Source organism: Passer montanus, unplaced genomic scaffold (assembly GCF_014805655.1).
Source record: "Passer montanus isolate IOZ18808 unplaced genomic scaffold, ASM1480565v1 scaffold17, whole genome shotgun sequence".
NCBI classification, from domain to species: Eukaryota; Metazoa; Chordata; class Aves; order Passeriformes; family Passeridae; genus Passer; species Passer montanus.
This window is the reverse complement of record NW_024364270.1, coordinates 1,346,596-1,362,793: the sequence shown is the minus strand read 5'-3', so window position 1 is coordinate 1,362,793 and position 16,198 is coordinate 1,346,596. Positions and strand designations below refer to the sequence as shown.

The 16,198-nt window shown below is 38.9% G+C and overlaps 1 protein-coding gene across 9 annotated transcripts in view; it reads left to right on the top strand.

Moving 5' to 3' along the window:
- GRIP1 (glutamate receptor interacting protein 1) overlaps positions 1–16,198 on the top strand; it is a 211,495-nt gene that overhangs the window by 1,435 nt on the left and 193,862 nt on the right. The gene's annotated exons all lie outside the window — the stretch shown is intronic.

The following is a 16,198-nucleotide window of genomic DNA, read 5'->3' as shown; positions in this document are numbered from 1 at the left end:
TTTCCACTTTGCTGAAATAAATCATAAGAATCTCACATTTGTTTTAAGATAGAATGATAAATGTGATTGTGCCTTACAGCACCAGAGAACTGCTATCTTGTGGAAAATTAGGAAGCAAGAGTTGTTCCTACTGGCTTTCTCCCAGTGCACCATCCTTGCCTAAAGACAATCAGTGTAGCATGCTTGGTTGTTTACGGGGCTTCTTCTTGATACAATTTTTTTTGCTTTCCATTTTTAAGAAAACTTATTGTGCTGATAATTCTAAACTATATAACTTATCTATGTTGTTAAGAGGAAGTTCTTGCAAGAAAAAGACCGATTTGGGAGGCAATGCAGTAATAGTGGGTAACATAGTGACATGAACTCTGCTACACAAAATCTACTACACAAGAACAAAAAAATTTAAATCTGTTTTGCCCTGAAGAATTTGAAAGTGATATATGTTTGTGAAAGCACGTAACTTCTCCTTACTTTAATATGTAAATCAAAAGAACGTGTCAAAGACATATGTCAAAATATTTCCCTAGCTGATTCTTCTTGTTGAAGGTCCTTTAAAGAAGAAAGCAAAGCCCCTCCAAAAACTGTCAAATGTAATAAGGATTTCTTGACTGATGATTAATAAATTATTAACTCTTAACTTAATGTATGGCACTAAGATTGAGCCAAATATCTAATAGGTTTTTCCTTTTACTCAGGAAATAGAAGAATAGTATATACTTGAGATTGTGGAGGTCATAAGTATTTCAGACTGGATGAAATGTGTGTCAGATTTTGAAGTGTTGTTTACAACAGTGTTCAAGTACTCAGATTGAATTGAACTCAAAATAGCACACATCCCTATGGAGCTGGATGCACAAGGAGTTAGCTGCTTCTCACAGTTACTTAAACCAAACAGTCACAGGAGATTTGAGCCATGCAGTCTTTATAGAGATGCCATCTCAAGCACAATTCCTCCTCAAGTGCTCTTGTCTGGTCTTTCCATGTGCTTTATATGTCAGTGTTTTGGTTGGATAGGTGTGGTAGTTACTTAAAGCGGTGTGCAAAATCTGAAAAGATGCTGTTGGTGCCACTACAAATGCACTCATCAAATTGAATTTCATGTGTTTGGGACAATGAAATGTTTCATATTTAATTTAATTATGGTCTGGTGTTACACTGTTTACAGTACAAATTTAGAGTAATTGCAATGCTTTTAATAGCCATTCCTTCTGCAGTCATTTGCTTAGAAGAAATGTGTGCTTGCAGGAAGGATTGTATTTATTGTTATGATTTTTGGAATATCAGAGCTAATGAACTCAAATGCCTATTGTTCATTCAACTGAATGGAGATGAAGCTTTTTTAGATTTAGTTTCCTTTCTCTATGTTGTTAGGCATCCCTTCTCCATCATCATTTATGAGTTATATATCCAATTAGCCAGTACATTTGAAGATTGTCTGAGAAAATCACTTTATGAGCTTGTTACTCTCTCTCTTCTTCCCCCATTTGTAATACGGCTTAGAGTGTTGTACAGGAAGGCAGAATTAATGGAAAAATGCAGAAACTGCATTAGAATAACCGCAGGATCAAACAAAGACAACAAAGTTAAAAACAGAATAGGCCTCTGGGAATCACAGGAAAAAGGTGACTTTAGTTTGTCCTCAGCCCAGCTGTGCCTGCTGCATACTGGGATATTGTCGCTCCCACTGTTTGGTATACTGTCTTTACTCCTCCAAAGCTGTGCCATGGAACACCATATTAGATGTCATACTGGGACACAGCTGGATGAGATGAAGGGAATGTGCAATGCTGCCTAAAGCTCCCTGAGTAAAAAAAGACACCTCAGCTCCTGAAGCAGATGTGTTTTTTCTTGGATGTTTTATCTACTTGTGTTCAGTTAATGGATAACCTTACTTTGACATGCAGCACCAGTTCTCCTATCTTTCTGAAGTTTCTGTGCTATGTAATGCTAGAAAAACCAAAGTAATAATTTTGGTTAGCACATATTGACATCAGTAGTGCAGGCATCATACTCATTTCAGTGAGACTTTGCAGTGAGAGCATAATAGGTGATGAAATTGCTACCCAGCCCACTCAGACAAGTTGGTGCTTATTTTATAAAACACTTTAAAAAGCATTATACTTATCTTGAGCAGCATTACAGCACTGCCATTCAACCTGTTCCTTATAACAAGGCTTTATGTGAAAAAGGCCCTTGTTATATTATTGCAAAGACTGTTTGCAAACCATCAGGAACACTGCATAGCAAAATTTAATGGAATGTTCCCAGAAATTACATAAATCCAATTGCTGAAGTCAGGGTGTTGTGCCAAGACCTTTGAGTTTCTGCCTAGTCTTGAGTGGGAGTGTGGTTTTGGACCCAGCCCAACTTGGTCACCTTTGACCAAAACAAACACTTTTTCCCACACCCTTAAATAATTTCAGCACTAAGTCTTTATTTTTCAAAATACTTGGAAGCATTTGGGTATCTTTTTGGAACTTCACAGGTTTCATGAAACATGCAGGTCTAGAGGGTGAATGCATCTTGTTAAGTTTTGCCTTATTTATGCTACTTCTGGTGTCTGTCGTCCATCTCCTCAAAGATCTTTTTTTTTCTCGTTGGTGGTTCTTCTTCTTATGATGATGTTCTCCTCAACATGATTCACAGCATAGTCTCTTGGCATAAAGATTTTACTTTCTGTGTAGCTACAGTAATCATCACAAAAAGCAATGTCTGAAGAATTCTGCTAGTAAGTACCCACTAACCTGAAACTCCCATGATTTTAGCCTTGACCTTAAAATGTTCCATTTAGTTACCAGGGTCCAATGAATAACTTTGTTCTATCCTTTGTCAAGGCCTAGTATATGTTGTGTAACAAGAGCGTTGATATGTTAGACCAAGTAATCTGCCATAGTCTACATCTGCAGTGAAGTCATATATCATTTCCCTCTCTGATGCTGTTTATTAATTATTTCACAATTCTGGCTTAGAATCATCTGGTTCCACAGTTTAAGACCATCAACCTTTTCATACTGGTTCTCTAAATACATATGGTGGTCTCCACACTGATTTGCCCTTCTCCCTCCCTGTGTCATCACTGGAAAGTCAAGGGAAGGTATTTGACTCCTAGTCTAGCAAATAAGGTAAAAAAGGAAAAACTGAAGGTTTTATATGACTCAGAATTGAAAATGTCCTCTTTGTTGACTGAAATCTGGGAATTATTAAAATTAAAATTGTATGTATGATGCGCTTCTCGGGATGGTGTCAGCAGAAAAACTCCATTTGGCATTATTCTCCAACACAGCTCAATGTTATGGTTTAGAAACACCCGCACCATAGCTGCCAAAATGTTAGGAATAAATGTCCTTGCATTTCATACCCAGGGCGGTTTTGAAGCTGTATTGAATACATAAGACAAAACACCAAAGGGGGACACGCCAATGGCTTCTTAATGCTGTGGTCGGTAGCAACGTCACTCTTGTCTAGATTTTCTCCATTTTGTAAATTGGTAAAAATAGTTCTTGTTTGCAGCAATCTCATGGATTTGATTGGGGTTGCAGAAGAGTTAATGATTTTATGAGTATGTGGTGACAAGGTAATTGAGTATCTCTTGCTCAAGGTGTAGAGATGTTAATTGATCCTGAGGATGAGAAATGCAGGACAACTGCTTTTTATTTTACAATTATTGTTTATTGCTAGTTTGCAATTAACTGGATGTGCATGTGTGGGGGGTTGTTCTTCATCTATCACAGATTTTGTCATGTCAGTACAGTAAAATCTCAGCTTTCATAGAAACTAAAGTATTTGTTGAAGCCTACAAGAAAAAAAGGCTCGGTAACCTGAATAGAGGATATTGCAGGCTTTGAAAACACAATGAAAATAATATTTAAAAGAAATAACTAAAATTTATTTAAACTTCTTATTTCCTTCATCTTAATAACTGTTTTATGGTTGTTGGAATCAGGAGATTTTCATTAATTGACTACAGGTTTTGAGTATTTCTGTTTTACACAAGTATTTCTGTTTTCCACTCCTTTCTTGAGATCTGGATATCCCCAAAGCCTCCAGTTTATCATGGGTGTGATGCCCATGTCCAGACAGACTCTGTCATCACAGGGCTACCACCCCGTGTCAGTTTGCAAGCCAGCCACGGTGGTAAAGGAAGCTGTTGTGTTTGAGCTTTATTGCTGGGCCAGGCGGTGTCAACTTTCCCATTCAGGGTTTTCTGAATGAAACAAAAGCGGTAGCAAGTGATGTTGGCTCTGCTTCCACTGCTGAGACTTCCCATGTGACAATAGCAATATTTTCCATTTTGGATAAAATTCACACAGTTGTTAGATAAGGTTCTACCCACATGCTATTTCTCTTGCTTTTTCATCAACACACATAGGTGTTAAAATTGTTAAAAAATTGTTGGGTTTTTTTTTTAAGCAATTGGTCATTGCATCTAGTGCGGTTTTGTATTTCATGACATCCATCCTCTTGCACAGAATTGCTTGGCTTCTGATGAGGTATGTGTGTGTTTTGGAGATGATCCCAATCTTGTTCTTATCTGCCATTTTGTTCATTGTGGTTGCTTGTGAAAATGTTCTTTCCAGTGGAGCCTAAGTGGAGGAGAATAATTACATACTATGCTCATTTTGTAGACAAGCAGACTAGTAGGAGTAGGTAAAAAAAGAAGACTGTTAGCAGCTCTTCAGCCTCCTGTGAAATTATTTATGTTTTCTAAGCCCATAAGAAATATGCATATATTAAAATCTTATTTTACCCATTTTTGGTTTATGTTAGTTAAAACATGTAAGTCTTGGGATGAGGCTTGTGTTTGTAGGTGTTTAGTCTGTTGAATAGTAGCTTTAGCTGCATTATGTTGTTTATATAATTAAAATATAATAAATTGGTGTTGTTCCTTGTGCTGCAGTAGCTACACAGTCTGTTGGTGTGGCACCTAAACCCAAGGCTGTGGGGTTCCCTGCAGGACTGGAGCAATGCATCTCTTCTTGCTGAGCAGGTGTGTGCTGGTTTTGGTGAAACATTTTCATTATTTGTGAAACAGGCCACAAAAGCCTAATTTTGTTTTTTCTTTAAAACTGGCTGCAAGTGTTAAGTTTGTTAGTAACAGGATTGCTTTTTTAAATGACCCTTTGTGGCTCTTCTACAAGTGGCCATTAGGCTCCTGGGGCAGCACAGAGCATGGATAGTAAAACATTGCTTTGGAGTTACTTCAGGGAAAACAGCTTATTTATTTGAAGGCACTGAAATAATGAGACCTGAGTTATATAATTCTTTGCATGAAGTGGAAACACTTGTCCCTGCTAGCAATTACGAGCATGCAATTTCTGTGCCACTTTTCTTTCATTTACTTTCCAGTCCTGTTCTTTACTGAATAACTAAAGATTCTGATTGTCCCTGCTCAAGCAATGTACTCCTTCTTGGTCTTCCTCTTCTTACAGTGGCTGCTGGTATAAGGTTGTACTTCAGAATTTGGCACCCTTTATATTTTAATGTGTCTAGAATATAGGATGTTCACATTCAGACAAAGAGATTCAGAGAGATCTGGGCTTCCTGCTTCCTGAAATGATGTGTAAGTCCTTGGTTTTAATCATGGCTTTGTCAGTTTACATCATGAGCATGTAGTGATGTGATTATTTTTTCCCCTTGGATATTGCAAAGTGAATGAAATATCAGGTTTTATGAACTAAGATTAAAGAGAGAGGTAGAAGCAACTATTGAGGTGTCAGTTTTAATATCAGCCTTCAATTCCAATGGAAGACTTGAAACAATTAGTGGAATGAAGAAAGAAACAATATAAGTCCCCTGCTGAGGAGATTATAAACATTTATTGAATGATTGCTGTGTTTTGTTAGCAGGGCGTGACAGGAGCTGTCGTTAATCATCATCATGAATATAAACACACCTGTTTACCGTAGTTATTATTTCTGTAAGACAAATGTGGTGCTACTCATCATATGTACAGAAATTATTGGGCAATTTTGTGTAGTGTTTTTCAGCAGAAAAGCACAGGGGTTGTGCTGTGACTGGGTACTGGGGCTGACAATGACCACACTGCTGCTAACCCAGGCACCTTAAAGCTACTGATATTGTTCAGAGGGTTTTCTAGTTACCTTCTGAAACCCAGGAAATGATACACAAATCAGCATTCTGAGGGCTCATAGTCCAGATTTAAGCAGCAGGACTAAGGGTGCCTCTGCAACCTTCATTTGGCCTGTCATTAAAGGGTCCTTAATGAAGGACCTGATCACTTTTGCTGTAGTGCTGGTGTGACAGAGGCTGCACCAAATCCTGTCAGGATTTGGTACAGCCATCCCTCGTTTTCCTCACTTGAGAGCATGAACTTGCAGATGTCTGGCACCAGTTGCTGTAGCCAAGGGAGGTTTGGTTTGTATATACAGAAATTACATAAGCCTCAGTAGTGTAAAAATCCAGCCATAAGGCATTTCAGGCTTTAGCCTTTCAATTCTTGCATACCTTTGATGATAATCTCCCTGTACTTTGGTTCTCTGCCTATGAGGCGGGGTTAATGATACCTCTCCTTCACAGATATGCTGTGGAAATAAATCAGTGTTTGCTGAGCTAGCAAATGCTACAGTGATGAGCACCACAGAAGAACTTGGGGAGAAATGAATGTCTGTCCAGAGAGAAGGGCTTGAATAGAGGGTGGGAATTAAGGTATGGAATTACACTTTGAGCAGTGAAGGGAAAGCAAGGTCTGAAACAATTCATTAGGTAGTTAAAATTATTTCTTTTGGGCATTAAATGAAATAAGGTCTCATGCAAGAAGTAGATCAGGTAATTAAAGATTGTGTTGTAATGCTTATGCAAAAGGAGGCCAAGTTGAGAAATTCGTAAATCTGGAACTAGCAGTTTGCTTTTTTAATGGTTTGTGTGTGTGTGCACATGCATGCCGTAGAGAACATGGAGCCAGCAGTTTCTTGGGGTTTAGCATGCCATGGAAATTTCATAACAACATGTTATGGATATAATATTTCCTATAAATGAACAAAAATCTCCTTGAAGTTAAGATGCAGAAGTAAAATTTGATGAGTGGCCATAGGTTCTGATCAGATGTGTATCACTTCAGTGCATTCTGTAGTAACAGCCCTGTGCTGACAGAGGGAACACTGTGGGCAGCTGTGGAACAGAGGAGGGAGGAACTAGACTGATTTTTTGGCTGTCTCTGGGCACTTTGAACAGATGATAAGAGACACTGGAGGTGACTTATCTTTGGAAAGATTACCATGGGAAGAGCCAGACTTTGGAAAGCAGAAAGGAGAAAAGAGATTTAAGGCAGCTCTGGGGGAAATACTGTTTGAATGAAACTGTGAAAAAGAACGTGAAATCAAAAGTACACAGTAATGATGTGAAGTATTAACTCAGTAAATTGTTTTCAAGTCTGTTTGCAAATGCTTCCTCTGGGTGTGTTTAACAAGCTCTGTGGCTGCTCAGGTCTATTTTATTTTGATAACATTGTCCCTCTCCCAGAAGGGTAAAACTCCTCACTTAATAATGCACTCTGTCACTATTCTGTCAGCTGGTAGCATCTCTATTAAAAGAGAAGAGGAAGTATTCACAATGTATTACAAGTAAATGCAGTAAAAAATGAATGGTGTGCAAACGTATATTAAAAAAGAGACATATACGCTTTTTGCCCTTGCTTTCTGTTGGTTGGAGTAGAAAATACTTTAAGGCCCTGATGACCCCCTACCTGCATCCCATTTTTAGGAGCCCAGTTAAGTTGTGTGGTCATCAGGGTATGAGTCACAGCAGTAGCTGCAGGCTGCAGTGCCAGCTGTATTAGCGCCGAGTGCGTGGAAATCAGAAGGGATGTTTGCCACACTGTCTGATAGGGACGCTGCATCTGACAGCCCAGTTTAGGGAAAATGAGAAAATGCTTGTGAAGGAAAGTTGGGAGAGAGCCTGGATCTATGGCAGAGCACTGCCAGCAGCAGCGGCAGTGCTCAGGTCAGTTGTCAGTAAATCTAAATACGTCTGGTGGCATTTACAGTTTGGAAGGCAGGAACGCGGATTTTCCATTGCGCGGTGGTAGAATGTCACGTGGCTTGTCGTGAAAATGCTATGCTCCCTTTCATTGCTAAAAGGAGACCAGAATGAATTCTGAGTGAAGAAATCAAAGCTGTTCAGGCTGGTGGTTATAGCTGTCCATCAGTAATTAAATAGAGTGCAGCATGGTGGTGGAACTCTGAAGTCCCCCCCATTTAATGACATTTTGGTTGTCTCTGAAATGGTCCCTCTGTAGCTTGACCCATATTTCACCTGGGCTTCACAGATTTGCAGAGGAGTTACACAGGCATCCCCAGCACTTCTAAATCTGATGGCATTCACTTTTGCCATACCCTTGAGGAAAAAAGAGACAATTCTTCTGAAGCTTAAGTTAATTATGATTTACCTGTGCTTTTCTTGGTTTACACTAAACATCTCACAAAAACAGAAGTGTATTTATGAATGTGGTAGGTTTTGAAAACAATCAGCTGCTGTCTCAGTTGTTATGTGTGTCTTAGCTGGCTTCTTCAGGCAGGGAATACCCAGCCCTGTGCTACAGGAGAACAGAGAGGGTGAGGTTTGTCTGCTGGAAGAGCACAACCATCCCTTTAAAGTGCTGCCACTCCCAAGCATATCACAAGGGATGGAGAATGCACTGAACAATTTTGTTTTGTAACTGGTACTTGATTTATATGCTGCAATTTAGTGTTCATGTTTTGTTCTTGGGTGGGTAGAAAATAGTGCTCCTTTCTAGTTTATTTTGGGTTTTTTGGTATCTTTTTTTTTTTCTTCACTACTCCTTTGAACTCAAGCTCTTATAATAATATGAAAGGCTGTGGATTTTATAGGGCAGATTGTGTCATGCAAATTGTTTCCACAGACTGAGCAAAACTGTTGAAGGCTGTTCTAGTTACAGCCTGGAGTTTGTGGTCCTTTGTCTTGTGCAGATAATTGAGCTTTTTACAGCCACATGTCCATTCACAATAGGTTGCTTTCTTCCTTTTAGATAGTGAAAGAAGTTTATTAGCTGTTGGTTTAAGTCTCTTACAAAAATGTTGCTCATGGCATAATTATTAAAGAGGTTACATCAGTGTGAGTAGAGGAGCAGGCCAAGGTAACACACCATGGATGAAAATAGGTTTAATATATGGAAACAGCTCAAATCTTCTTTCTCACAAAATTGCAATTAAGACAGTTTTCTTAATTCTGTGAAAGCAGTTGATTGGAATTAATTCTTACACAGCTTTAATATGATGGCATCCATGCACTAGTAAAATGTTGGTGGATTTTCAGTTAAGGAAAATGTAATTTTGTTGAATGAGCTCTTATTTTGTGATAAAATTTCTTTTAAGTCTTGATGACTTGGTATGTCTTATATGATTAATTAGTGGATGGTTAATAGCAACAGCTTTATGCCTTAGTTTTATGTAAACTACAACCAGCTGATAGGGACATTTACAAATAAGGAGAAAAATGAAACTTGATTTTGAGTAACCTACAGAAGGTGATTAGTAACCACTTTTGACACTTCTGCTCATTTTATCTATTCTCTAAATAGTTAAAATTGATCTTGAAATTACTGGTAATATTTTCTTGGTCACAAATTAAATGCACTGCAAAATTAAGCTGAAAAAAGACTCTAAGAAACAAGCAATATTTAAATATCTGTAATAGTTCAAGAGGTGAATTTTCCTGAGTTTTTCATTTTATTATTGTACTGTTAGAAAATGATCAGTGCTTCCCAGAAGATCACTGAATAGTTTATTTGTCTATAAACTTCTAAATTCAGTTTGGGAATCTGGAAAATTTGTCCAGTTTTGGAGTCCAGTCTAATATAGTAACAAGGGCCGTGGTGTGGAGATAAGAGTTGGGTTAGGTGATAATTTCTAAATGAGAGCACACACTTACTGGCATTAGATACAGCCCACTGTGTACTACTGTGATGGTTTTGTTTTTTTTTTTTTAATCCTCCCCCAACCCCCTTTCTCTCTGCTGATGCATATAGTTCTTTAATTCTTCAGCTGGGCCCCGGGCAATTGACTGACCCTGTTTTCATAATTTTTTTCCCCCAAAGTGGAACTTTTATGTATTTTCTGAATTACATACATGGAACTTCTTTCTCCTCGTGTATCCTGAAGTCCTTTAAAGTACTTGAAAAATAAAGTTAATGGCACACAATACCTCCTGAATTTGCAGTCTAATAAAGATTTTTCTTGCAGTTTTGTCATAAAAATCAAACCATTGTTGCAAGGGGGACAAAGCCAACTCATGCCTTCTGCAGTCATTTAAACCCTCAGGCAAGGAAGGCTTTCTAGTCATATTCAGGCAGGAAAGGGTGTATTCAGAGGTGTGTGTCTCACTAATGCAAAATGGAAAATGCCTGCTTGTGGTCTACAGTACATGGTTTACTTTAAAAAAGCGTAAGTTCCTTGTATTCTGACTGCCAGCTGCTCTTTTTGCTTATTTATTTGAACAGACTAGTGTGTGCTGCTCAGCAGGCCAGGGGACAGTCAGTTGTTAAATGTGACAGCACAGTCTAGAGCTCAAGTTGCATGTGTCCTGCCTTTAGGCTTGACCCAGCCACTGGGGATGCCTTAACTTAAGGCTAGGTCAAAAAAATGTGAATAAGAAGCTGTCTGGGAAAGAAGCAGAGGAAGTGAAGTTCAAATAGCCTTTGCATCTGCAAATTCAGCTGTTTTAGTCAGAGGTTCTGGTCTTGCGTGGTTCTTGGTCTAATGTGTTTTCCTGTGCATCTTAAAATGCATGGGGAGATTTATTTGTTTGTTTATAGCTGCTGCATGGAAAACAAAGCTCGCAAAAATCTGTTTGCAGTAATTGCAGTTTTTCTGCTTGGTGTTTATTTTATCAAGCAGATTTGCAGAGCTAACAGTGGGAGGATTTTTTGAGGTTTTGTATTGTCTCAGCTGTGCCTGCTGTAGGCTAACCAGAGTGCAAGTCCTGCAAGTGCCAGGCATGTAGCTCCAGCAGTGTGAGTTGTCCCATTGGTACAGGTTCAATACAAGTTTGTAATGGGGAGCCTGAAAGAAAGTGCTGTGTGTGGGTAGAACAAAATAGTAATTCTAATGGGTTCTTCCCAGTGTTTGTTGTCTGTATTGTGTTTCTATACTCTGTACCTATTTCTGACAGAGATAAAACATCTTTTAACTGAGAGATCAGTATCTCTGTATTGTTTCCTCTAAGAGAATTTGTAAGCATGGTGGTTCTATTTCATTTTGGTTCTCAAGGAAATTGCTCAGCCTTCAAAAACAAAGACAGTTGATTAGTTCTGCATTATTTCATTTCAGTGCATTATTTCAACCCTGTTCATTAAAGCTGAAGAAGAAAACCTGGTTCTGAAGGACCACTGTTGACAGGAACCACTAGCCTGGAGCACAGAATTCAATAATCATTGATTAATACACTTTATTGCTGATTTCTTTTGTTTGGAAAAGCCAATTATTCTTGCCAATATCTTTTATACATGAGCCTTCACTTAGAATTTAAAATGGTAACCTATAATAATATTAACATTTTAAACTGTATAATGCTTGCTGGAGGGCGGGAGGTGGGGAAAGAAGGAAAAGAAAGACAAAAAGTGAGACATATTTGATGCTGACCCTAAAATGCTGTTCCGCTGGAGCAAAACCTGAAGTAGATAGATGTATTGTAGTAAATATTAAATGTGTTAAATTGCCTGCCAAGTGCAGTGATTTTTTTATTTATTTCATTTTTATTCACTCTGAGTGAAAAATGAGTTTATATGGAGTATTATAGAAGATATGACTGCTGCTCTTTACTGTATGAAAGCCAATTGCTGTTACAGAATCCAAGCAAATGAATGTGTGCTCCCTTTGGTAGGAAGGCCAGTGGGGATGCTGTAGTCGTAGACTGATTTTTGGACAGGAGCTAAGCACATCTGTATGTGCACGTAGAAAATGCACATGGGGTGGATAAGTGACAGCTTAAGGTTCTTTGATAGGGTATGAAAGATTGGGAATGTCAAAAGATGAGCTGTGTGTTTATATTGATCTCTTTGCTTAGAGCAGCTCAGTGTTGTTTCTTCAGATGTGTGGAAAGAAGGACCTGAAGAACTTGCAGCAAAGCAAACTTCGGAGGTTCAGTCACTGTGGAATAAATAATTTACGTCTGGAACTTAGGGTTGCAGCAGGAGAACAAAGGTACAAAGCTTTGGTCTCTGTGTCTGCAGTTAGACATTAAGTCTAATGCAGAACTGAGTGACTGCCCTTGCTGTATGAGTCCTGTTAGTGTCCATGGGGCAGGGGCCAACAGGCACGGGCATTCCTTCTTCTGAGCTTCTCCTGGGAGAGCAGCTATTAGGGGAAAAAACTCTTGATGTTGAAATTTTAACTGAGCTATCTAACTCAGGTATTTCAACTCAGATATCTCTGTCTCTGTGTGTGTGCATATATATGTTTCAGGAATCATGACTTTTGATTTCTGAATGACTTTTTTGCTTTTCTGCACTTATTCCAAGTGCAGCATGTACAATATCCCCTTATGCTGCTCCCTAAGTGTAGATAAGCCTGCATTTCTACTCAGCGAGCCTGTTTGAATTGTGGAGGGGGAAAAATTGGCAATCTCCCTAACAGCAAAGTTCCTGTATCCTCAAGAGTTCGAACATCTTCAAAACCACTTCAAACATATTTGGGTATTTATCTGTAAATTATTTTCTTGGCTCTGTATTTTGCCACAGGATATAAGGAAGTAAGTATTTATTCGACATAAAGACCTTTTTTTGTATTGAGTGTGCTGGGGACACCTCCCTCCCAGGCTTGTCTGGGGTTGATACTTCCATGCTGCTCAGGGATGTGATGGACAGCACTTGGCATGTGAGGGCACCAGCAGTTTCTTTTATTAATATATTCTATTTTTTGCTGATGAATTGTGAATTAAATCTTAGCCTGTCATTTCTTGAAGAATGATTGAAATGTAGGAGAAACTCTGTGTGGGATTTTTTTCTCTCTTTTTTTTTTGTTTGTTTGGTTTTTTTTTGTTTTGTTTTTTGTTTTGTTTTGTCTTGTTTTGTTTTGGTCATCTTTCTTTTTACTTTACTGGTAGTCTGTGCAGTTCAGTTTCAGGTGGGAGCAGAGGTGCTGTGTGAGGAGGTGCCAGAGATAGGACAGTGTTCATCTTCATTTCATTAAGGTTGGAAAAGACCTCTAAGATAATCAAGTCCAACTGTTAACCTAACACTGCCAAGCACACCACTGAACCATCCCCTCAGGAGCCACATCTAGATGGTTTTCCAAAAACCTCCAGGGATGGTGATTTCACCACTTCCTTGGGCAGCTTGTTGCAATGCTTCCCATTGTCAGTGAAGAAACATATTCTGATATGTAATTTAAATGTTGCCCATGCTCATATCTGCTCTACAGCAGGCAAAAGTACATTTTTCCTAGACATACCTCTAGCACCAAGTCTGGCCTCAGTCCACCTTCTCCTTGGGTACATCATAACCAAGTACTACTGAAGACAAAATAATGTGTGATTTCTATGGGAGCTTCAGTTTATCTTGACATGGTGATGAATGTTCAGGCTGAGAACAGTTTTGTCTAAATAGGATTTTAAATGTGCAAATGGAAACAAATAGATGGGCTTCCCTCCTTGCCCCTGTGTATTTTCTTTTTCTGTACAGAACAGTGCGTGTCAATCTCAAGATTGGGAGTCTATTCTGGGAAAAGGCTTTGTGACTTTTGGATAACCTTTAACTCTAGGAGCCATTCAGAGATGCAGAGTTAGAAAATTATTTTTAAATGTCAGCCTGTCTACAACTTGTTTTTCAAGTATTCTAAGACTAAAGTTGCCTTAAAATATTGCATCAGTGTTTGTGTATTGAAAAAGTTGTTTTTACTAAGCAACCTATGGGACCACCACTCTTGTAAAGTATTGAAGACTTGTTTTCACTTCCTCACTTTATTTAATTTGAAACCAGTCTCAAAAATGTGAGGGAATGAGTTTTATTTCTACAAAAAGTAGTCTGAGTGGCCCACATACACCCTCAAGGAAGAGTGATGAGTGTTACAAATGAAATACCATGTTTAGAGCACTGGTGTATCAGGCAGGAACAGTATCCAGTAGAAGGCCAGAGATTCCTTCCGATGTCTCAGCCACATCCTCTGTTTGTCTGTTAAGGGACTGTGTGGGACCTGCTGTGTTTTTTTCCAGCTTTAAACGCTGCTGGAAGCCCAGATTCACGAGCCCTGGTGTTAAGCTGGTCTGTCACTGTTCAGGTCAGGAGGGTGCTTGGGCTTGTGTGGCTTCCTGGCGCTGCTCATGCAGTGGAGGCTGAAGGCTGCATCCCAGCCCCACGTCTCCCTCTCCTGAAAGCCCTCTTCGTAGGACACCACTGATGCAGCAGCTCCCGGTTTTAGCTTTTTCTGGGCCAAATCAGATCCCACACTTACTCACCTAGCTGGTACTTTTCTGCAAAGCATTTAAAGCATTTATAGGAAAAATAAAGTCTTCCTGAAAGCAGTGAGGAAGAAAACAAAGAATAGCTAATTCTTCTTGTCAGCAAGATGTATTTACTCTTTGCTTACAGTCATAAAATGCTTGTAGTGGTGAGTTTTTTCTTGTCTAATTAATACTGGCTAGATACTGGCTGTGTGTATATATTTTTTTTTCAAAGACACCTATTGAATTAAGGGAAATAAAAATACTTTGCAATTATTAAACTTTTGCCTTAGCTGTTTTTGGTGTTTTGCTGTACAGCCTTTTCCTGTACTGACTGATTGCCTAACCTGAATATTTTATTTTCCTCTGCATGTATTTGATCCCAAGTAAAAATTCTTTCTATGTGAGAAATACTTATTAATGTGTTTATATGTATATAAAAGATAGAAAATGTGTAAAATTTGAATTGTCTTTCTGAGCAGTCTTCATGCTTTCGACTTGGAAAATCGCTGGGCATATTGAATGAAATTAAGTGTAGGTTCAGTGATTGCAAAGATACTGTTTTTGAAAATTGAATGTCAGGCTATGTAGGGAATACCAAATATATGTAAATCTGTTGAGCAGGATTGTGGGGAAGCCAGACTGGGGGTGTATAGATTAAGTTAAGTGTGTTTAGATGTCTAAAATAATTGTTTCCAAGCAACTAATGCCAATTGTTGAGAGTAAAGTTAATTTGCTAATGGGAACATTGGACCCTTTGAAATGCCATTTCAAGCACCAAGTTCATTTTAGAGATTTAATAATTAATCAAAGTGACTGTATTAAATGTCAGTGACTATATCTATGTGTTGCTGTCATACCTCTCTCTCAACATGAGTTTCCAGGCTCTTAATGATTAACACAGTGGGATCTGTAATGTAGTAGTAATGTTGGTGCTCTGGAAGGCACAGTACCTCTTGAACCTTCTTACTGCAAATTCTTCAGCTTGGACTTTGTTACAAGCTGTGCATATAAGGAGTGCTTTTGATGGGTTAACCCACACCCACATCTTGCTTAGAGGTTGCTTTTCTTCTTTTTAGAATTGACCCCAAAGATACAGGGCAGGCTCTTCTTCTCCCACTGTCATTCCCCCATGGCTTCCCTGTGCTGCTGTACTGGAATAGCAGATGTTGCAAGGAAGATGCCAGAGTTGCAGAGAGGTGCGTTTAGCACAGGGAGATTGGCTGATAGAATTTGCCTTGCTGGTGTATTTCTTGTGTCTAGATGCACATTTAACTATTCATGTGGTCATTCATGGTGTGCTTGTCCAGTGAAGGAGGATTAAAATTATTATTATCATTAGAATGTCTCATTTTACACACATGTGCAAGTGTGCATGGATCATTCAAGACGTCAGAAATGGTAATGCAAGAAATTTGCAATAGCTGCTATATGTGATACAAATAAACTGAAATAGCAACTTGTAGCATGTTTTTCCATGATTGTGGTCATGGAAAAGCAGCAAATCTTTTGCATTAGCAGAGGTCCCTCTGTGGTTGTGTGTTGTTGCTGGTAGTCCTATACTGCAGTGGATTACAGTGTGTGGCTGTTCACATGCACATATTTCAGATAGCTCAAGAAAAGCCTTTCAGCCTTTTGGGAACAAAGACATCACTCAGGTCCTAAAAATCCACTTACACGCAGAGCGGTGTACCGTCTAGAGTGGCTTGCAGTGCTCTCTAGAGCAGCACTGAATCACTGAACACTTCCTCCAGCTTCTTCATAGCAATCCTCTTTTTGAGAGAGG